This window comes from Colobus angolensis, unplaced genomic scaffold (genome assembly GCF_000951035.1).
Source record: "Colobus angolensis palliatus isolate OR3802 unplaced genomic scaffold, Cang.pa_1.0 Scaffold153, whole genome shotgun sequence".
NCBI classification, from domain to species: Eukaryota; Metazoa; Chordata; class Mammalia; order Primates; family Cercopithecidae; genus Colobus; species Colobus angolensis.
Window position 1 is genome coordinate 6,370,684 of NW_012114633.1, and position 25,426 is coordinate 6,396,109.

The 25,426-nt window shown below is 34.2% G+C and overlaps 1 pseudogene; it reads left to right on the plus strand.

Moving 5' to 3' along the window:
- Positions 1–1,921: 1,921 nt before the first annotated feature.
- Positions 1,922–25,426, plus strand: part of LOC105507820 — a 133,849-nt pseudogene continuing 110,344 nt past the window's right edge.

Consider the following 25,426-nt stretch of genomic DNA (forward strand, 5'->3'; position numbering starts at 1 on the left):
GTGTGTGTGTGTATGTGTGCGCGTGCATCTCAAGATATGCCTTATATATAAATAAAACAGATAATCACAATATTTTTCATTTGGTACTTCAGACTTGGAATACGTGTGGATCCCAACCTCAGGTTGTAAACATTTACAAAATTATGAGTTTTGTAATTATAGTATACAAATACCATACTCATATCAGAATTATACATGATAAATTATTATACTTCAGGATAAAATGAAGAGATTTAAGGAGATGTTTCTAGGTGATATATTGCCAATTCTAAATACATTTTAAACACCCCAATTTACCATGAGACTTTTCAATAAGAGAGTGCAGTGCTTCTCCATGCTCCATTCTATCTTCAAAATATAAAGCTTAAGCTAGTACATCTGTTAAATACTGAAACAGCCAAAAGGAATCCCCAAAGAAACAGTCTGCTTTTTCAGGCAGTAACTTTTCCTTTTTGCCAAAGGTTTATAATCAGAGAAGCTTTACCCGGTCCAGGTGTGGTCGTGAATACTGAAACACAGCTGCAAAGAAGCTAATCTGATTTTTCCCCCTTTCCTTTCACTCCCTAAGTGATGCAGCAAATATTGCCTATGTCTCTCTTGAGGAGAATTCACAGATTTATGTTTTAAAAAAGATTTCCTTTTTTCTGTTGCCTAGCAAACATGCTGTTGTGGCTAGATGAAAAAATACATACAAGTGAAAGCTAGGCAACCTGAGATATTTTGATGTATTTATGTGTCCAGAACTCAGGATAACGTTTTTTTAAAAATACATTATACATAGTATAGATTTGCAATTACTTATTATTTTACCCTGCATTTTGTAAAAAGGCTTTATGTCAGTTTAGTGTAGATTTATGAATCATGCATGAAAAAAGATGGTTAGTACTTTTTGAATATGCCAAATGCTATATAGTTGGAAAAATACATGAATGGGACTATTCATGTGCGAATGTAAGTTTATTTAATGGAATAATGATGTCTTCATTGTATTCTTTTGTAAATATCCCAAAATTCTTGCTTGGCAAATAAAATAGAAAATTCAAGCCTCCTGTGTGACTTCATCAACAAACATTTATTTAACAAACATGTATTGACTAGTTACCAGGTTTCAGGTTCTGTACTATGTTTTTGAAATGCTAAGACCAAACGTCCCTGAGAAGTTCATAACCTACTGGAGAAAACAAGAGTGTCAATAAATAAAATACAGTAATGAGATATAAACAAAGTTCTTTAAGAACTTAAAGACAGTATTCAAACTCTATTTAAAGGATCGTCTGCAGTGCTTGTTAAAATGATCAGTTCTTGACCTAGACCTCCAATATACCACATCACAATCTTAGGGGTATGCCCAGGAATTTGTAGAAAATTTCATAAGCACCCCATGGTAATTCTACTGCACAGACAATTCAGTATTCACTGAAGAGGTATTTACACTTACCAAAGATTTTAGAGAAAGTTTCTTTAAGTCGATTATTGGGACTGAAAAGTGGTACACCAAATCATCACATTTCTGTGACAGACCTCTTCAGGTAAATGAAAAACCAAATTTTTCATATTCATTCAATATCTGTTTAACAATAATTTATTGAGTACGTAATCTATTATAGGTGCCTTACACACATGCTAAAAATGGGCTTAGTAATATTGAGTCTCAGATTAGGAAGATGAGAGCAGGTTACTCTCACCACATGGCAGAAAGATGAGAAAAAAACATGTCCTTTTTATCAGCCAGCTCCCACAAAGAACGTGAGATGAACATATCCAGTTCTTCTGAAACTAACCAATCAGAAGTCTTTCCATCTCTCCTTAGAGGGACAAGAGAGGATGTAAGTAGAGAACATAAAAGTAGAGATTATTGTAGAGACTGTTCCACATGGAAAGAGTCAGCATGTGTAGGAAATATTTCCCTTCCCCCTCAACGATGACATTTGAAATGGGTCTTGGAGGAAAGGTAAGATTTCTGCAATTCATGGGAGATTATGGTGGGAGATGAGACAATTAAGGCATGGAATGATAAACAAAGATGGTATTCAAATCTAAGTCTGATCAATACCAGAGCTTAAGTGTTTGGAATCTCCACACAAAGCAATGAAGAGCTTTCAGCTAATTTTAAGTCAATGTATAGAAAGATCACTTTTTTCTATTTTAGATGACAACTCTGGGATAGAAAAGAATTAGTGTCAAGGAGACTAGTTGGGAGGATGTTGCAATAATTTAAGGTAAAAATTACAAAGGCGTGGATGAAGACCATGGCAAAAGAAACAAAGCAGAGAACATATTTTGCAGATGTTTCAAGTGAACTGGTGACTAATTGCATGTGGAAGGAACATGAGAGAAAATAGGATTGAGTTGAATATGCAATTCTACTTTGAGAGATTTGATATAGTGCAACAAGACATCAAAACATAAGGTCGACATGGGAATATAAAATGAGTTACATTCTAGATATTATTGAGCCATTACATAACGTACACATGTCTTAGTCTTTTGGGGTGGTAAAAACAAAATACTATAAACCGGGTAGCTTATAAACAAACAAAAAAAGTATTTCTCAATTGTTTTGGTGGCTGGGAAATCCAAGATCAAGGCAACCAGCAGATTTAGTGTCTGAAGAGGGCCCATTTCCTAGTTCATAGACAGGGCCTTCTTGCTCTGTCTTCACTTGGTGGGTAGAGCAAGGGTCTCTCCAGAGCATCTTCTCCCGGGCAGTAATCCCATGCATAAAGGTTTTGTCCTCATGATGCAATTACCTCCAAAAGATCTCACCTCCTAATACAATCACTTTGGGGGTTAGTATTTCAACGTAGAATTTTGGAGGAACACAAACATTCGACTTTAAGAATATCCAAGACCTGAGACCTCATTTCAGATTCAGTCTTAGGCTCAGCTTTCTTTTCAGAAATCATTGAGGACTCAGATTTTTTTTATTTTTCTCCTCGACAGGACCACACGCAGCGTTCCCATCCCTTGGGAATGGGATTAAATATTGACTACAATACTTTATTCAATACTGACTGCAAAAGGAGAACATATTCTTGTCAATATTCTTTTCTCTCAGCAATGTAAAGCAAACAAAGAACAAAAACAAAAAAACACTGAAACCCTTCTTGTTTTAAGGATATTAAAACATATCAGTGTGAGAAAACTCCTTTGAGAATAAATGGAGGTAATTAGCCAAGGAAGGGTTTGATTCATGTCTCTATTCAAACTTTTTCAAAGAGAACAAACCTAACAATGTTATATAAAATAACAATTCCTTCCATCATCCTAGACACATACCATAGGTCTCTGGCCTTTTAACTTGCTTTATTCTTTCCCTAACATTTAATATCACCCTTATACCACTTACCACCTTTATTTTTCATTTTTTATTGTTGTTTCTCTCCATGAAGATGCAAGTGCCACAAGAGCAGGCAATTTACTTTTATTTTGACCAGCAATATAACCTTATAGCCTAGAACAGTGCTTGGCACATAGTCATTCAATACATATAAAAATAATATTATTTGAATGGATGAATATCAAAATTATAATACAAATTTCCTTTTCCTGGTATTGTTGCACTGAAAAATCTTACAAGTTAAACAGATATGGCTCTTGCTCCAGAAGCTTCAGACTACTTTGTTTCTAACATTTCTCTTACTATACTCACGGTCTCTTCTAAATTTAATTGTATCTCATGATGTGACTCCAACAACTACAATTCATTGGACCTAACAACATCCAATTTAAAGACTGGAATTGACTTATGACGTGGTCTGATGCCAAAAGAGGAGTTGGGCCAATCAAATCACTTTTGGAATTTGAAATGAGAAACCTAAAGAGAACAAGGCAGCTAGCAACAGGAGCTAAAAGCCAGGCGAAAACTTGGAGTTAAGGTCATAAAAATTGAGTAGAATTACCTCATAATTCATAGCAGAAACTGTGAATAGCCAGAAGCTGTGAGAAGAGGAAAAAATTAAACTGATTAGGGAGAAAAATATCAGAAGTCAACTGGTCAGCAGTAATGAGAGATTAGAACAGATATTCAGAAAAAAACGCAGACACACAAGAAAAACAAAGAAGGAGGGAGATTCGTTAATGCCCATGAGACAGAAACAGACAGGGCTGCTTGTCTCTAACACAGCTTCTGATGACTTAGGGGTTACAATTCTGCCATAATACATCTTCATTTAATATCATTTGAACCTATGGAAATATAGTTGCAGTCACATGGTTATGTATACTCAGAGTTAATTTGTACTTAAATATAAATAAATATCAATATCCACATACTTTATAAAGTACTGTGGAACATTTAATTTCTGGTAAAATACAATGCAACTCACATATCACTATCATGATTCTAGCAAATGAAACTAGAATGATTATTTAGAGTAACCTACACTGGAATGAAAAGGAAGAAACTGAAAAACAACAAATTAGGAGATACTGTTTCTGTGAGGTTACAACATTGATATTATTTTTCCTCTAAAATTCCTTCTTTCTAGTCTTGACCATCACTGTTTCTATACCCTCTCCCTACAAAAAAAAAAAAAAAAAGATTAGGAAAAATGTTATTTGTTATTGTTTAAGCATAACTCAAGTGAAAAGGAAAAAGGAAAGCTAAATAGCTCAACTCAAATTCATCTTTCTTCAGATTTATATTACAATCTTTCTTTTCTGAAAATTATGCCTTGAGATTTAGATCTTAGTGGCTTCCTTCATGTGATGTGATGGTATGTTGCAAGTGGAAATTGACAGAATCACAAAATTAGAATTTAGAATCTAACCTAAGATTCTTCTAAAATGTGCCCATTATATATACTTGCTTAGCCATGGAATTTGATGCTCAAATTTAGAATTAAATTAATCTCACTCTTGGACAAAAAGGATTTTTCTCAGAACTAAAAAGTAATAAATTGCTTCATAATTGAGACTTTATAGTAAGTTTTCCCTTAACTTCATGAGAAATATAACTAAACTTTTCCTAGATACTTCTAAATAAAAATCTTTAAGATGAGAATGGCAACATTAAAGTAAGCAAAGGTGTTCTGGGCCTTGATTTCAGATTCTGTGGGTCAAAGCAAAAAATGAAAATCAAGCTTGAGTACTAGGTCTCTTTCTAAATGGAAAAAACTCATCAGTTAAAAACAAAGTATAGCTAGGGTGAACGGACAAAGATAAAAATGACCACCCTTTTATTTTATATCTCTGTGAAGTGATTCCTAGCTCTTGAAGTTGCCTTACAAGGTTTTCTCCCTTTCCCCTCTTCTCATCACACGATCCTGAAGACTTCCTAGAAGGCAAACTGTGAAATCCACAGGTAGAAGAGCATTGACAATAGTATGTAGAAAAATAAAACCAGACTAAAATTCCTCACCTGTGGGTTTTTTTAATTAAACATTTCTGATATGTGTTAAAAATACAAATGTAAACAATTTACCCCTGGAAACAAAGAGGCTGTATCCAGTAAAATCAGAGCTCATGTTTTGTTTTGTGATCATGTGTTTTTTAGCTAAAGTTAACTACAAAAAAATGGCTATCTTTCTTTTATCAATAGAATGATTGACTAGGAAGAAAAAATCCATGATAGATATATGCATAGTACGTGTGTGTGTGTTTGTGTGTATGACATCATTTTAATAAAAACTATAATTTGAAAGTCTGAGAGCTCTGATAATTAACAATGGGAGTTAGTCCATTGTAAACTTGTGTCTGGGTTTTCAGTCTCCTTCCTTGTTTAATTATAAGCAAATTCCAATTTTACTGAGGCCAGTTGGAATTCACTACTGGGAACAGAGATTATGTTAACTGATGTGAAGCCCTGTGATCCTGTTACATCTCTGTGTAGCCAAAACGCCTGCCCTGCTCTTGAGTCTTTTGCACTAAAGGCTGACCCGTCCATGTAGAAATGAACTGTAGTAAACTCACTGACATCAGAGGTGAGCCTGGCTGATATCACTGGGTGTGACAAAAGACATCTCAATTTGTAAAAATTAAAATGTCATTCTTTTATGAATAATGTGTGAAAGCAAAAAGCATTTCACAGTATCGTTTTTTCTTGCAGAAATTTTTAGAGAAAAAGTACAAGATATGCTCATAGAAGGGAGGCAAGATCTGATCTGCTGGATTAGGGAAGTAACCCCTAACTGAGGCAAATATGCTTTGTTTGTATTCGTTTCTATTTCTTAACTCTAACATCACTTATTTATTGAATAAATATTTTATGACCAGAAATTATGCACCAGATGCGTTAAAAATAAAGAGAAAGGTATTAAAAATGTGTTTGCTCACTAAGTTTGAACACAGGTAAAAAATCCTTTGAAAACAGTTGGATGGTGGGTTACAGAGAATTTTACAATTACACAGTGGCACTTCACCTAAGCTGAGTCTTGAAAACTGAGCTGGGGAAAAACTAAGATCCTACCATTTGCCAAAAATAGAAAAGAAAGTTTAGGAAAGTACCTATACCCAGGAGTGACAAAAGTACAGGGAAAATATGGGAAGACAGCACAAACAAAGCTGAAGATGTGGGCAGTGGCCAGTCACAAAATCTCGTTTACTAAGTTAAGGAATTCATATTTTATCCTGAAGTTGATGAACTTCACAAAACTTACAGTTCTTGAAGACTAAGGTCATGCATAGTTTCTACTCTCAGAAAATGAATGCCACATTCTTTAGAAATACTATTTTCCATATTTTTGATAACAGTATTATAAAAATACCATAGACCTCATTGGGGGTATTATTCCTAGATCAGTTAAAATTTTAACTACCATTTGTGTATTCTCCTGCATGATTACGAGGAAGGAGACTACATCCCGGATTCTTTGAAAACGTCAATCCTCTTCAGTAGTTTTAACAGCCCTAAGACTTCCTGGAATAATATTTTCTCTAATTTTTCCTTTTTCTTGTTTCTCTTAACAAAGTTTGTGTTGGCTATTGAAAGAAATCAAGAAAAAAATACTGGTTTCAAAAGATATTTTAAGACAGAACTAAAGAGATAAGCAATATCAAGTGACGATCTTCTATCACTTCATTCTTGGTTTCCAGGAATTTCAATATAATTTACATGTGACAGAATTGATACACACTATAAACTGAGTCACATCAGTCTTTTTTGTTAGAAAAAAATGTTTACTTAAAATATGGACAGCATAAGTTATGGGAAATATAACCCTAAACTGAAAATTGGGGATTCCTTCATGTAAATTCTGGTTCTGTTACACAGCAATAATATAACTCTTCTTAATTCACTTAATGAGGAGAATCAGAACTGGATTTTAACATTTCATCTATATCCAACATGTAGGGTGCAATTAGCTCAGAAGAAAATGTAATCTCAGAATGTGATGTTATGTCAAAAATTTTACTCTAAACTTGAAACACGAAACAACATAAAATGCATATATAAGCGATATACTGCAGGCATCCACCCTAGTATTTGGTAAGTAAACATATCACTAATGAGAATAGGGTGTCTTTCAAAACTAGTAAGAAACCTAGTACTGAAATAATTTAAAAGACCTACATTTTGTCTAATTCTAGTATTCTAAAGTCAATATTGGCTTAAACTATTTGTACAATTAAGATATGTTTAATTTTCTTTTCTTCATGAAAATATAGAACTTACTACAATAATGTATTTTCATACTGTACATGAATTGTATTGTATATGTTAACATGTAGTTAAATTTCTTTGAAAAAAAATCTAGTGATGCATATGAATATTTCAAAATAAACTAGTGAGAGTCATGTGGCTTCAATATCACCCCAGTGATCACCAGGGTTGTTTGGGCTGACCTGTCTGGCTAGGCAGGTGCCCCTTCCAACCTTACTGTTCCATGTGCATCCCTCCTGAAGTCAAGAGCTTAATCGAAGGGAGCAACCTTCCCAGATAGGGGAGGACTGTTGGTCATCTAGGGTATACTGGTAGTTGTGCTACTGTGCTAGAACCTCCAGAAAAGTTCTCAGTATAAACCAGTGATTCTGAGAAATAGTTATATTAAAAATAAATTGTTCTCCTGATTAATACATTGCTTTAAATAAAGGTTCTGATGTACATTTTCATCTTTAATTTGTGAAATCTAAAATGTAGTTCACTGGAAATACAAAATGACCCAAAGAAAAATGTTTTCACAGACGAAATTCACTAAATAATTTTAGATTCACTTTTCAGTTCCTTGAAATAATGTTGTTTCATCTCTCATTTTAAAGAAAAAGTAAACAATAAAAAGAAACTACATATGTCACCAGAAAAATAAGGATGATGGAAATAGTTTTATAGAACATTTAATGAAGGGTATGTTTTTTTAAAAAATTTCCATATAAAAAGATAGTGTTATTTGGAGTTAAAATGACTAGATTTCAGACTGAGCAAGTAGAAATTGAGTGTGCTGCAGTTTTCAAAGGGGCTTATTGGAAAACATACAAATATATGAAACTTGACAAAGTGTAGATGTAAAGTGTAGCTATAGATCACAATATCCCCAAAACTTCTGATTTAGGAAGGAAAATTAGACAAAGGTAGAAGAACAGAGAGAAAAAATTTCATGGCTGGAAAATTCACAAATTAGGTTAAACAATTTGTTTTGACTTACATTTCCACTTTTTTAAAAATTCAAGTCCTCAGCTTAATGTGTAATCAGCTTATTGGAAGAGTTTCAAGTCATCAGGGTACAAGCATAAATAATTTTAATTTTTCCAGTAATAACCTTTCAACCATGCTATGTTGTTCCACTTAATATTATTTTGGCTATATTCCATCCCTTTCATGTTACATTTGGCTATTGTTATTGTGTCATTTTATTTTTAAGACTTAGTTCTGGTTTCCTCAAAAAGACTATTCTTAAACTTGGTTCTATGTTTATGTGTTGTGTCCTCCCATCTCCCACCTCCACATTGAAGAGCAGAACTGAGCTTTGATTGTCAAAGAGTGAGACAGTGCATGGTGGCTTGCAGACACTTCTTCTTTTTTATCTAGGCACTAGTTTCTCTGCTGCAGAAGGCTGAGAGGAGGATAGAGAAGACAAAGATGTCTTAATCTTATTGCCCATATACTGATAAAAGGTGTTCCTAGACTCACCAATTCAGTCTGACACTGTTGATCTCTGCTGATCATGCTATGCTTCACAGAGTTGGTGTATGTGGTTCTCTTGGGGCACTGTTCTGTGTCACCCCTGCCCTCCTTGCAGCTAAGGAGAACCACCATGTGGAGCTGTGTAGGTTATGCACAAGGGTGCCCAGCAAAGGAGGTAACTGGATGCTGAAATCCAGTCTCCACTCTGTTTCTCAAGGCTGCGTCCATTCAGTGATGCTCTTGTTTAACTTGTACAAAGGACATAGCTAGAAACTCCTTCAGGGGATGTTTATGTCTGCCTTTGATACACCCTTAATGTATTTGCTAAGTTGGATGTGACATCAAGTTACTCAATGGTTGATCCTTCACAAAGAGCTATGAGAAGAGCTAGGGACCTCTTCTACAATGCATACATTGTAGGGTCCTTCAAACCGTGCAGTCAATATGCGATAGATGTTTTTCTTAAACTTTATGTCCTGCTCATTTTGGCTGTTCCAGATATTTTCAACCAATTTTATAGCCCAGACATCAAACAATTCCCTTTTCTTTCCAATAGTAGTAGGATGTAACTAAACAGAAAATTACCCCATATTCCCAGGATTGCATCCCAAGGACTCTCACATTACCTACTATGCAACTCCAAAATTGCATCCCAAGGACTCTCACACTACCTACTATGATCTTTGAGTAACATCAGGATGGTACTACATGTTGGCAACTTATTATGATTCCAATAAGAGAATGAGATGCCAGTGCCTTTGCTCAGATACCTCTAATCTTGATTTTCATAGGATTTTCCTTATGATGTTTTATTCTGTAAAAAGCACTTATATGCTTTGAAGAGAAGGAATAAACTCCCACTAAAATACTCTTCAACCCAAAAAGCCAATGACGTGACGTCTCTAACCCCTCTTATTATGACTAGAAAAGGAAGGTGGTAGAATATTGTTGGGATTCTGGCTAACATTCAATTGGCACAGCTGTAAGGTGGCTTTCCCCAACTGTAGGTTGATTGATACTTCCTTTAGATTGAGGGGCACTTTCTGTTCTTGGGCCTCAGCCAATTCAGGAATAATAGTAAAAGTTCTAGTTGGCACCTTATGGTTCCCTCAGCTATTACAGAGGCTTGTAATAAAGTCATATTCTCAGTTTCCAGCCTTTCAATTTATCAAAACACAAATGTGTTCTTTTTTCTTTCTTTAAGATAGGGTCTCACTGTCATCCAGACTGGAGTGCAGGGGAGCAATCACGGCTCACTCCAACCTCTGCCTCCTGGGCTCAAGCAGTTCTCCCAACCTCCCGAGTAGCTGGATTACAAACATGCACCACCATGCCCAGCTAAATTTTTTTTGGTATTTTTTAGTAGAGATGGGGTCTTACTATGTTTTCCAGGCTGGTCTTGAAGTCCTGGGCAAAAGCGATCCGCCTACTTCGGCCTTCCACAGTGCTGGGCTTACAGGCATGAGCCACCACACCCAGTCACACATTTGTTCTTTCTATGAGAAATTTTTTTATGTATCTTTGATACAAAACTTGCAGTTCCTCCACATTACACTGAGAATAAAGTCCCAAATCCTCAGCATGCCACTTTAATCTTCCACAAACTACTCCCAATTTGCCTTTTTCGTCCCTTCCTCCAGCATACCCTCCTAAACTCCAATGGTTCTGCTTTCCCACATTATCTTTCATCCTAATACTTCCCACATCAATGCTTTTCTAAAGCTGTGTACATTACTTAGACTGTCTTTTCAATTACCTCTCCCCCAAAACCCGTCTATTGCAACTGTTCACTTCTTCCAAAGACAGGTCATAATTCTACTTTCATCATGGATATCCATCATCCCTATCAGAATTAATCAATATTTTATATTAATTTCCTTGTTAATTAGTTTATGTCCCTTATATCATAGCTTCCAATAGATCTTTGCTGAAAAAAATGAATTTAAAGTCTCTTCCAGTTGATTGTGAAATCCTTGACTTTGGAATTATGCCTTTGTCATTTTTAATTCCTCCCAAAACTTAAACAGTATAATCTGTGTAGTAAATACTCAATATAACGTTCAATAAATTAAATTGAAAATTAGATTTGGTGAATAGACAGTAAGAAAGTAACCAAAACCATTTCTCAATTTGTCTCTATTTGAATTATGAAGTAAAAATAGTGCTTAGGTCCTTATAAGAAAAAAAATAATAAAGTTGGTTATGGGAACATTCCTAATGGCACTCTGAAAATTATTTCTGCATGCTTAGAAGAATCTCCTATTTCCTAAGGGGAACTGTCATAAACTCAGGGCGAGTTATAGTCTCTTCCAGGAGATAGGGCAGGAAATTCAAGTGAACTTTGTTACAAGTTGCATTTTTCCCCTCTGACTAGGTGAGAATGTAAATTTTGGTTAAGGCATTGAAAGTGATGGGTAACAAATACAAAACAAGTCTGATTTTCTATCACATTTCTGTCCTTTCAAATTTGGAAATATGCCTGCTGCTCGCCTCCAAAATGGCCTTCTATTTGGCTGATATTATGTGGGCTTACTTCCATTAAAACTTATAGAATTATTATTTTACTCAAACATATGAGAATCTAAAAATGGGTTCTCAATAAAGGTAGGAGAAATTAAATGCTAGCTGAATGAATTAAGATTTTCCTTATTTGAATCCTACCTTGCCATCATTTTACATAACCTTTTAAAAATATATTTTAATTAAAATGTAAATATTTTAAATATTTTCCCCCCTTTGATCTTTAGTGTTAAGTACTCTTATAGGTAGATAGATAGGCATGAGTGGGGCAGGACAGGGCTCTCCCCCCACCCACTAGGAATGTCAGGTGATGGTGCCAGGATTATCACAATGCCTCTCTAAAAATGTTAATTCAGCAGCCAGAGGGTAACACAATCTCCTGATGATCCACAGCTATTAACATTAAACGTGTTAACTGAATGCAGATGCCAAGGAGAAAAAACTTCCAAGGCATACGTACAACTTTCTAAACACACTGCGCATGCTCAATTCTCAAGGGTAAGGAACACACTGCCCACGTGGGAAGCCCACCCTAAGGAAAGAATTATGGGAAAAAGGCAGCCTATAACGTCTCAGGATCAAAGTTAAAGGCTCTTTTTGTCTCTCTTTAATCTTCAGGCACTCACTTGGATCTCTTCCAAGGGTTCTTTCCTGTTCTAAAGCCCGTTAAACAAACTTTCATTTCTGCTCTGGAACTTTCCTCAGTCTCTCTCTCTGCTTTATGCCCCTCAGACGATTTCTTTCTTCTGAAAAGGCAAAGACTGAAGTTGCTTCAGACTCCCTCGGGGTAACTCGGATCTCTTCTGCAGCTAACAGTACCTCTTTTATTTTAGTATGTGATTTTTACTTGGACATATATAAAATACATTTGATGATAAGATGATAATTTTTAAAAAAAGAAAGAAGAAAGGGAGAGAGAGGGACAGAAAAAAGAGAAACAAGGGAAGAAAAAATTGAAAAGGGATTCAAACATAAGTCTGTCTAGTAAACTGGTATAAGCTCAACAGAAATCTGTTTTCATAAGGACCAATTAACACCCTGAGAGATAATCCATCCGGAGAGATGAAAAAAGAAAGAGCCAGACATAAGGAGTCTGACCCAAAAAGGAAGCATCGATGTAGAAATGGAGAAACAAAGTATGATTTTTATCACCAGCTTTGTCTCCTAGCACAGATCTCAAATTATGGTTGAGTTTTACAAAAGGCAAAGAGATTGTAGGTAATAATGGAAGTAATTTCTTAACTAAAAACACTATGCAACATTGGGTGTAAAAATTGAGCTGTTTTAGGATCTTTCAGAGGTGTAATGTAAATAGAGATGCAGCTGCCACTTTCTCTTTGACCATGAAACAGCTTCTGTGTCATGAAAATCCAGCAAAGCAGTGCAGTGATCAGGGAAACATGTGAAGCATCCATTAGGAGATTGCAGCATAGGAGCAGAGGGGCTATAGTGGCCAAGACAATGGAGAGGAGCCCAGTGAATCCTCCTGAAAGACACTGCACCCATTGGAGCCCATGGAGACTGCTGTACTCTAAGAACTAATTGCAGTGGTCAGACAAAAGGAGTACCTGGAGTAGTACCATAATGCCTAAAGTGATTGCGCTCACTCCTCAGTACATTTGATTCACCTTATTGGGATTTCTGAAAGTACTTGAGGTGCACTTAGTATAAAATCCTGTATAAACAAACTGGAAACTCACATATGAATTGCAGAGACCCCACTTACACCCCCAAGAAGATGAAGCCAGAGGAAATTTCAGTTACCCACCACCACCCACCATAGAGCAAAGTGGCTAGAAATAAAATTCTGGTGGTCTTCTGTCACTTAACATGAATATTAGAAATATCAGTGGATTGCCAACGCAGTGGCTCATGCCTATAATCCTAACACTTTGGGAGGCCAAGGCAGGAAGTTTACTTGAGGTCAGGAGTTCGAGACCAGCCTGGCCAACATGGCAAAATCCCGTCTCTACAAAAAAAAAAAAAAAAATCAGGCATGGTGGCTCCTATAGTCCCAGCTACTCCAGAGGCTGAGGCACAAGAATGACTTGAACCAGGGAGGCAGAGGTTGTAGTGAGAGGAGATTGCACCATTTCCCTCCAGCCTAGGTGACAGAGTAAGACTCCATCTAAAAAAAAAAAAAAATCAGTGAATCAAATAGAAACTTTTAGAAATAACTACGTTTAGGTTATATTTCACCAAAATTATCAGATGCATTGTATTTTTTAACAATGCAACCTGATACTTTCTAATGCAAGACATAATTTTTTAAATAGCCAAATTTAATCTTTTTACAAGAAATAAACTGTTCTCCTGGGAAACATTAGTAAATATTACTTATACTTTTTTTAAAAGGAGATTTTGTAACATCATGCTTTCAAAAGTATGTTTAAGTAAATACATTATACTTGGAATAAATTAACATTGTAATAGTATTCTCATCATATAAACATTAATCAGAGTTCTGAAAACCAACGTGAGAAAGTACACTATGCTTTCCATATTCATGCAGTAGTACTACTGTTACAGATTATGTAAATTTGAGTATACTGATAAGTTACAACAATGATAAATCCTATTCAATGACCAATTTAACCTCAAGCACTATTAATGCAACCAAATTACTAGAATAAGGCATGATAAATACAGCCATTTCAAAGATTTAAAAGGCCTGTTTCAAATTATTTGAACATTAATATTGTCATTGGTCAGGAGGTTCAATCTGATGTAAATGTGTAGACACTAATGTGTTGTATCTAAATCATCTATATATAGTTGACTTCCTATTATATATAAAAAAATCTTAAACAGTATTTTAACAGAATACCTAAAAATGTAAAAACAAGGAATATCTCTGTCTTATAGTAACTCTTCATATATTGTTTCAAAACTTTACTCTTTGAAAGATTTCTCTTTAGACCTGTCAGTCCCATATGGACTCCACTTGTGGATCTAGGGTGATGCTAGTGGAAATATCATTTACAGGGATTCTTCAGGGCAGGAAGAGTGATTATCCTCAATTCCCCAAGGCAAAATAAGCATGTTCACATTGGAACAAAATGAATAACCATGTTTAAAGCCAGGAACACAAACTAAGGTGGAAAACTACAGGATGATAGTTGATGGTAGGTGGAAGAATAGAATATGAAGGCAAAACTAAGGATTGGATATAAGGTCAGGATGAAAATGTAAAGATCAGAAGCAGATTGGAAGTGATATGATAGGAGGAAAGAAGTTCTGATTCAAACATGCAGGATGCCAGTGACCATAGCATGTACCATCCAGTGATTTAAAGGAAGAAGCTGTGTAGGGCAGGAAAGCAAAGAACATAAAATATTTTTACAAGGCTTCTCTGATGTCTCCTTCAGTAATTAAAATTCACATTAGCCCCTCAACTAATACAAAAATTATATAACATAACTCATAAGATTGTAAGCAACAGTGGTAAGGAAATTCAAGAAGAATTTCATTATTTCCCAAAATATGAAAGTTTGATTATTAATAAGTTAGACTCTAAAGAGATAGCAGACAGATCTTCTAAACCATAATCCCACTTCACTCCTTGGAAATGAAGTGTTCAGGCAGACCAAGTCCAAGGATAGTTGCAGGGATCATGGAACCAAGGGCTAGACTTTCATGAGTAAGATGTACCCCAACTAGGAAAAAGCAACATGTGGAGCTTAGACTATGCTCTGGGCATTGGGCAATGTTACTTTGACTTTCTTTCCTTGGGTTTATCATTCCTTACTTTTACAGTAACCATTTGTAGTGTGTAAATTTTACGATCTGGGTCTGAAAGAGAAATTGGCCTGAAAGGAGAAATGCCTTGAAAAGTTACTTGGTATACTAGCAGGATACACTCTGAGCATGAAGTGCCAAAAAAGCATTTCGATCTTTAGTGTTCTTTTCAGGTCCACATCCCATGCCCCTTCTATAAGAAACTGTAGAGTATCTTATGGTTTCTAAGAGTCATAGCACTGTTTCGGTTTTTGCTATTCCTAAAATCTAGTTGCTTAAATTTCCCTTGGATCCTATTGAATAACCCAATATCCTCTTAATAATTTCCTTTGAGTTTTGGATAAGATGCCTGGGTTATTTTCTATTGCTTGCAACCAAATTTAGACAATCTCTAAAATGATCCCATCAGTCTCATTAAGGCCAGGTCTTCTAATTAGGAGTCCAAGGATAATTATTTTTCTTAATTGCAGTAAATATGCAATTTGATCTCTTCTTTTGACTCTGCATCAAAGAAGAGCAGTTTATGAATAAACTGAGGATGGTCCAGCTATCTCAATAATAACCCAGGACAAATATAACATTATAAATTATGTGATAGTAAGAGTGCTTTTGAGAACTTGTCAAAAGAAGCAAGCAAATAAACATGAGCTGGGAAGATCGTACCTTTAATTCTTTGGATTTCCTGAACTTCTTTGTTTAAAAATATTCCTGCTATGTCAGCAGATCTCTCATAGAGAGAACATGTAAATGAAGGAATTAGTAAAAGAAAAAAACACGTTTTGAAAAATTTAAAAGAATTTGTTTAGTATTCCAAGCACTCCTTAAAGTTTTCTGGCTTTTCTTCCCTCAGTTATCCAACAGTGAGTCGGTGGCAAAACTATTTTTCTGCAACTCCCTTCACAGGAGAGAACTGCTTATTTTGAGTGTAGGTGGAAAAAAAGTCATTTGACAGCATTGACAGTCAGAACAGCCATTGATTCCATTGTTTATCTTGTTCTTCAAATACAGATTGATCTTTTTTTTTTTAGCTCTTTTTAAATTTCATTTTCAGGTGACTACAGAAATAGACACATGAGAGGCGCTTATTGTAGCAATCCTGTAAAGCTTTCTCACTTAAACTATATAATACAGTCGGCAGAGTTTAACTTTCTACCAACCTCTATCTAAAATATTTGCATTTAAAATACATTGCCTAGGGCAGATGGTAGTGTATATTATTAATGTGAAATGTTATAATGATTCTGATATTTATTGTGCTTCCTTGGTTCACTGCTGTTTTCCATGTTTCTCGATTCACTCTGTACTTAGAATGCCTAGCCCACAGTAAGGGCTTAGTAAACATCTGTTAACTAAATGAAATTCATCACCTGAGAAAGATATTTAATCTGTCATTATATCTTACAGAGAGAGAAAAATAATATTACAAAATAAAAATATATGTATAAGGAAAAATAATTTGTAATTTCTTTGGTTTTATTGTAGGTTCAAGTTTTAGACCATGTTTTACTATATATAAGTTCTGCAAATAAAGTAGCCATGTTACAAATTAAGAATCATTTTAGAAATGGAATGTCTTCACTGTGACATTAAATCTTAAATTTCCTGACAAATAATTAAACCCTAAAAAGAAAGAACATTAAATATGTTTCTACAATACAAACTGTTCAATCTGTGATAAAAATATTTTAGAACATATTTTGATTTTTAAAATTACTGCTCTATATGATTTTTGTTTGCTTTTGAAGGTTTTATGATGAGTTTCAGTAAATAATTTGCACCCATTATTACCCAAGAGATGTATTTCCAATGACCAAGAAGAACATTGTTTTGTTTTGCTTTCTAAAAAACATCCATTATTTTCTCTTTGTTCACTGCCTGATGGAAACTCTACTAGGAAATAAAATACAGTCTCTCAATAGTCATATTCAAATTAGAGACAAATTGTAGAAGTACTTTTATTAAACAGAGTACCTTTAAAAATTCTAAAACAAATATAGTTCACAAGCAAAAACTACTATTCTAATCAAATCTATATTATTGCATTCCTAACTACATTATTTTGTAAAATAATATTTGCATAGTTGAGGGAAGAGAGAGCAAGTAAAATAATAAATTTAACTTTAAACTTATTTGAGAATTTGGTCACTGCCTGAAAGAATTTATGTACTATATCATTCGAAAACTTTTATTTTAATGATCACTAGTTTTTATTTAAAATGTATTGTAACAAAAATTTCATAGCAAACACCATAGATGAAAATAAAACTTTTTATATACAAAGACTAGAATTAGATCATTGTTTTTCCATAAATTCTCATAAACTTCTCTTCTTACCCACAAATTATTCCCTGCTTTTATTTTTAAATGTTGACTTTAAAGTCAATTAATAGACATCACTGTATTTAAAATCTTTCTAATATGTTCCAAGGTTGTCACAGAGTAAAATAGTTCCTTTTCTTATAATAATTCATCTGGACTTAGTTATGCTTTCAGTTTTACAAAGTGTAAGAGCACCAACCATCTTTAATTGAAAACAATAATTAAAATTTGTTCTCCAAGTATAAAACAAAAAGAATTAAGAAACCAAATGCATTTAGTTAGAAATAAACAATGGTGCATTATGCTTGGCTTCCACTTCCACTTTAGACTTATTGACCACTTGGAAACAGAAATGAAAGTAACTGTCTTAGCCCAAAGCCGGGAAAGTAAAGTCTAGTTACATTATGTGTTATTACTTTAAAAAAAAAGCGTAATAAAGGATAAAATACCTGCTTCAAAGCATTAGCTTTACCTCTGGCTATTTTGGTTTTCTGATGTAGCAAAGAAAAAGAAAAATAACAAATATTTTTAAAAATTATATCATTTTATAAATTTGTCAGGACTCTATTACACTTAGCTTATGGAATTTTCAGAATGTGCCTTTGGCTTCTACCACCAATGTAATATTTTTTTTTTTGTTAAAGACACTAACAATCTTTTTTTTTGTTTGTTTTTTGGAGACGGAGTCTTGCTCTGTCACCCAGGCTGGAGTGCAGTGGTGCGATCTCGGCTCACCGCAAGCTCTGCCTCCCGGGTTCACGCCATTCTCCTGCCTCAGCCTCCCGAGTAGCTGGGACTACAGGTGCCCACCACCATGCCCGGCTAATTTTTTGTATTTTTTAGTAGAGACGGGGTTTCACCGTGTTAGCCAGGATGGTCTTGATCTCCTGACCTCGTGATCCGCCCGCCTCGCCTCCCAAAGTGCTGCGATTACAGGCTTGAGCCACCACGCCCAGCCGACACTAACAATCTTTTACATGATAAATCCAGTAGATTTATTTCAATTTTTATGTTCCTAGAACTGAATACAACATCTCATATTGACTACTCCCAAATAAATCTTGGATATCTCTTTCACTCATGGCTTCCATGACACTACTTTTTCTTACTTTTTCCTGCTGTCATGACTACTCCTTTTTAGCGACATGTTTTATGTTTTTGGTTTTTCACTTCAACTTTTAATGCTATTCACAGTGCCAACCTTGCACAATTTTTCTTCTCAATGCACACCTTGATGATTTCAACTGCCACACATTCTTCTGTGATTTTTATAACTCTGTCCAATAACTACCTCTTTGATCTAGAAACATGCATAACTGCCTTCTGCATATGTCCACCCAACTGTCCCTCCAACACCCGAACATCAGTATCCCAAAAATTGAATTACTTACCTTCTTCCCTAAATTTAGTTTATTGTTTTTCATTGCTTATTAAGGTAATAGCATTTATGTCATCAATTTTCCCAGGCCAGAAATATAAATCACTTCCTTTTCTTCATCACCTTCATTTATTGCTCTTAAATGTCTGTCATCTACTTCCTAAATATCTTTAAAATCTGGAACCTCCCATGGCCCACATTCTCATTACCTATAACATAGTATAGAATTTTATCAATTTGTTCTATGGCTGTTAGCTTGCCTTCCAACTCCCAATTCCACATAGTATGCTTCCAATTCCCATTTCTCCATAGTATGCTTCAAACCGAGCATATTGAAACCAGTACAATCTTCCCGAAAGAAAAAAATCTGATTATATTTCTTCTACTTAAAATCTGGTAGTGTCTCTATTTCAATAAACCTCACATCCTAAGAAATGCAAAACAGGGCTTAAGTGATCATATTTCTTCAACCCACCTTTACAGTCTCATTTCTTTTTATTCACACACACACACACACCCATAACCCCAACAGACACACACACAAATACATACTGTTCTTTTGCCAGGTTGAACTATCTGTAGTTTTTTAAAAATCTCTTCTTTTTTCGAGTTCACAGTCTTTACACATGCCTAGACCACCTTCCTACAGTTTTCTTGCCAAACACATGAGCATCTCTAAAATACCATTTAATATGTCACTATTTAGGCAATGAAGTGAATTCTCTTCTTCATATTCATTATGATCTATGTTAAAGTAATTTGTACTTTATTATAATTGTGGGTTTGATTTTTTTCCCTCTCCAATCTATATTATAGAGCAGGAGCTGTTCACCTTAATCTTTGTATCCCATTACAAAATTATAGACAGTTCCTAGCATTATTAGGTCTTCTACAAATATCTGATAACTGGATTTATGAATAAAAAATTCTTAAAATCATAAAAGAATATAACTTGTCCTTATTTTACATTTCATTGAGAAGATACTAAAATATTACTTGAGGACATTTTTTATCTCAAGAGTTGTCTAGGCAACTGTCATTAGACAAGAAAGATTTGAAAAATCTGAGAAAGTGAGATGAGAAACAACAAAAAAAGTATTTTTTCCTCCTTAAACATTTAAGAATCACACTAAACTGCCAAACATTGTTGCATAATATGCCATTATCTAAATTTCTAAAACATCACCCTTCTTCTTTTAATTTTTATTTTTTATTTTGTCAATAGATTTAGGGGATTTTCAAGAATATAAACACAAGTCACGATGGGATTTGTATCTGGGTACCCCAAGAATCAGAATAGTGACAGGAGTCCAGAGAACCAATATACCATGTATACCATGGCGGTGATTACTATATCTTAGTGATTACTAAATGCCCACTAAATGTTTCTAGATTTGCTGGTAACGATAGTTCCCATTGATTTACAGCTTTACTCTTCCACAACTTTGAAACCAAATGGGCAATTGCTTCAATTGACGAAGTTGGGTTGTGTATTGATAGATACTTAAAGCACTTTCTTATTTTTTTTTGTATTTTAAAAAGTTATTTCTAGTTCGCAGAAACAGCAACTAGAATTACTCAGGGAAGCTTAAAAAATAAGAAGAAATCACTTTAGCTTCTCATTTAGATTTCAACTCATAACTTAATATAGCATACTAATCTTACCTATTGGCAAACAGCTCTTTAGAGGAAACCAATTAAAAATAGCATTTATTTAGCACCTTTTAAATGAAATATATGTTTATAAACTTTTTTTACCTCAACAACAGAAAAAGTTACAAAAGAAGATGACAAAAATGCAAAACAGTTAAAATTTTAAAACACACACACACACTATGATAATGTTGTTTTCATGTGATTTGTCAAACAAGCAACAATCCAATAATGAATCCTCTGAAGACTATGAGATACTGACTTGGACTAGAAAGTTATCACACAATACAGAAAATGTGTTAAATTTATTGTTTTCTGGAAAAATGAGTTAATTTTTACCAGGAGTAGTAGTATAGTTTGAAAAGAAAAATAATTATTTTCTGGTCCAACATGAGAAGAAAACATCACCAAATTGACATATTCTGAGGACTTTGAAAAATCACAGGCAGACTTTTAGTTTCTGGTCCAGGAAATAAGGAGCTTACAAGTTGCCACTTTAGCCAAACAAGTAAAAAGCTGCATAAACTTTAAAAAAAAAAGAAAAGCTCAACAACTCTTCTTAGATCCACAAGAAAACTGAGATCACAGGGCAAACTCTTGCCCCCCAAATGGGAGAGACAGACAGATGAGTACAAAGAATCACCAAGTAGAAGCCTCCACAGGAATCACTGACAGGTAGGAAATCCCAAACTGTAATTAATACATTGCCGGAGGCAAACTGGGTACAAGCCTAAAAATCAAAAACTCTAAGGACACCCAGTCTAGGGGGATCTCCCTACTTTTCTTAGTTTTACCTCTAGAACCTCAACCATTGTGTGATTTTATCTCACAATAAAAATCAGAGAAAAGTTCCTGATACTTTCAAAAGGAGGACAGGGAAAAGTAACAATTTAAAATATATTCAAGCACTTCATTCTGAACAAAGTTTACCCTCAGGAGAAACTATGTAAGCAGAGCCTTACCAGCTGGGGTTTTATTGGAGCCTAACATCCCTGAAGGAAGAAAAATAACCAACTCCAGCCCATTCTAGCTATTTTGTCTGATCAAAGGAAGAGGGATGCGTACACAGGGAAGCACTTGTGAAATTCACACTCCAGAGGCATAGGCTCACTAAGACTGAGACCTAATCATAGAACTATGGAATGCTTGTACTCCCCAAAAACCTTACCACCACTTCACTAAAGGCCCATTGAAAGAAATAGGTAAAGGCCTATTTACAGGTTCCTTGTATTCAGAGATTCATGGCCAGTTATCAAGAAAAAGTTACAAGACATACAAGAAGGCGATAAACATAATTTGAGAAGAGAGTCAGATATGACAGAAGCAGACTCAGATATGAAGGAGTGTTGGAATTATCAAAGCAGGAAAATTATCAAAGGAGGAAAGTTGGAATTTTCAAAGCAGGAATTTAGAACAACTATGATTAATATGCCAAGGCCACTAATGGAGAAAGTAGACATTATGCAAGAAATAATGGACGCTCAAAGCAGAGAGATGGACATTCAAGAAAGAACAAAAAAATGTTAAGATATCAAGAACACCATAACATAAAATAATATATATTTGATGAGCTTATTAGTAGACTGAATACTGTTTAGGAAGAATCGCTGAGCTTGGGGATATATCAATAGAATCTCTAAAGCTGAAAAACAAAGAGAACAAAGACTTAAATAAAACACCAAGACAGATTTTCCAAGGACTGTTGAGATACTACAAAAGGTGTAACATGTGCAATGGGAATAGCAGGAGAAGAGAAAAAGAGAAAGAAATGTAACAAATATTTGAAACAATGATTACTAATTTCCCCCAAATTAATGTCAGACATCAAACCACAGATCTAGGAACGTTAGAAAAGAAAAGCAGGATAAATGCCTAAATAAATAAATATACCTAGGCATGTTATATTCAAATCACAGAAAATCAAAAATAAAAAAGAAAATCTTGAAAGTAGCCAGAGGAGAAAAACACTTTTCTTACAGAGGAGCAAAGGTAAGAATTGTATCCAACTCCTCAGAAACCATACAGGCAAGAAGAGAGTGAACTGAAACATTTGAAGTATTAAGACAAAGAAATCACCAACCTAGAATTTTGAACCTGGTGAAATTATCCCCCAAAAGTAAAGAAAAAAATAAGACTTTCTTAGACAAGCAAAATTGTAGGAAATTTGTTGCCAATGAATCTGCCTTGCAAGGCATGTTAAAAGAAAATCTTTATATATATATATATATATGGATCTATAACTATATATGTAGATATATAGATGTATAGATATATAATGCTATACATCTATAGATCTATAGATACAGATCTATAGTTATAGATTTATATATAAATGTTATCTATATATAGAGATCTACAGTTATAAATATATATAAAGATTTACTTTTAACATGCCTTGCAAGGCAGGTTCATGTATATATAAATTTTATATATATAGTTATATATCTATATATATAGTTTTATCTCAATAATACTGAAACAAACAAACTAAAATTCAGAAGAATCAATTTTGTAAAACTCCTGGAATGAGCAATAGAGCAAAGTTGAAGCATATAAGGTTAATATGCAAAAGTCTATCATTTTCCTATATATACTTGATCCTTGAACAACATAGGTTTGAACTGCATGGGTCCACTTATACATGGATTATGTTTTCAATAAATGTATTGGAAAATTTTTTGAAGATTTGCAATAATTTAAAGATAAACTGTGTAGCCTGGAAATATGGAAAAAAATTAAGAAAAAGTTAGATATGTCATGAATGCATAAAATATATATACTATTTTATAATTTACTACAATAAAATATACACAAATTATTATAAAATGTTAAAATTTAGGTGCCTCATTAGTGCAGTAGGTAGCGCATCAGTCCCATAAAAAGTTAAATATTAAAAAGTTGCACACACGCACCTACAGACCTATATGATACCATTAGCAGTTGAGAGAAATATAAACAAATGTAAATATGCAGTATTAAATCATAACTGCATAAAATGAACTGAAGTACATACTGCACTGCTATAATAATTTCATAATCTCTGTTCTATTTCAATGAGCTTGTATTGCAAGTATCTGCTTAAGATGACACTAATCATCTCCTCATGAGCAGTTCATCTCTCCAGTAAATTATGTATCATAGTAAAAAGTGATTGTGCTTATTTTTCATCATGTTTAGTGCAAAACTGTAAACCTTGAATAATATCATGGGACCCAGATAAAGTGCCACTAGTGATGCTGAAAGTGCCTCCAAGAAGCAGAGAAAAGTCATGATATCACAAGAAAAAGTTGAATTACTTCATATGTATAGTAAGCTGAGGTCTGCAGCTGTGGTTGCCCCACATTTCAGACAGACAATTCATCTTATAAATGGATTATGTAAACTTATGGTATTAGTAAATACAATGAGGTACTGTAGATGTATTTTCTCTTCCTTATGATTTTCTTAGCAGTATTTTATTTTCTTTAGCTTACTTTATTGTAAGAATATACTATATAATGCATATATAAAAGATGTCTTAATTGACTGCTTACGTTATTGATAAGACTTCTGGTTAACAATGGACTATTAGTAGCCTACTATTTTGAGGGACTGAAAAGCACATCTGCAAAAAAGGGAGAAAGACCTTCATGTTAAAAGGAAAACTCTTACCTTGTTAAGTGTTAGACATAGAACAGAGACACCAACATAAGGCTGTTCAATAGGGATAAGAATTTATACAATTACACATACATAAATACGGAAAGAAACTAAGAGGTGATGCATGTAGTGCAAGCTCACTCCCAATGCAGGACTTCTTTCTACAACATTTTCAGTGAAAGATTATACAACCTCTACCTGATATATGCAGTGACAATGAACTCACTCCTTTTAGAGAAAGCTCGATATATGCATCTTCGATCATCCACAATGACAAACATTTCTTGGGAGCTAGCCATTTGCCAGATAAAACTCTAGGAGCCACAGATATAAGTATGCATTAAAAAAGGTATTCCTTAAATTGCACTTAATTCCATCTCACTTTAACTTTGATCTATTGGTATTACTTCTTGTAGTACCACACAGAACTCCAAATTGTTCCCTTTACCCAGTTAACCATTCTCAGCTATTGTTCATATTATTGCTTTGCAGGAATTTTATAATCTGGATAGTTTCCATTCGTTCCTCTTACAGTGTAATATCATGGACTAAAAACAATATTTCAGATATTGAACAAGAAATGTAAAGCAAGAATCAATACTTTCTTCATGTGAAAAATAACTATTTCTAACATAATTTTGTTAGACTTCCATTTAGTACATTCTAGTGCCAGAGTGGCAAGTTAACATGATTTGAGTATCATAAGACATTATTCTAATATAAAATCTAAGGTAAAAGTGTTTTAAAGGTTAAAAGCATTATATAAAAATAATGCAGTGGCTATTATTAAATTCCATTATATGGCTTTAAAATATCACAAAGACTGGACTAGAAAATGTTGCCATGATGAGAGAGATAAATGTAGAAACATTTTCCACATGGGTGACAGTTAAGCCCATAAGTGTCTTAACAAGATTTCATAGGAGAGAATGTTGAGAGAGAAGAGTAAAGGCAAGTTACACTTATAAGACTAATTTGCTAAGATAAATTAATCACTGCATTTCAAAAGGTGAATAGGTACATAAAGAAATTTTTTACTATATTTCTTTCTGTTTTTATAGATTGTGTTGTTCTGAATAACCGAAGTATGTACTCTGGAATGTTATTTTTTATTCAAC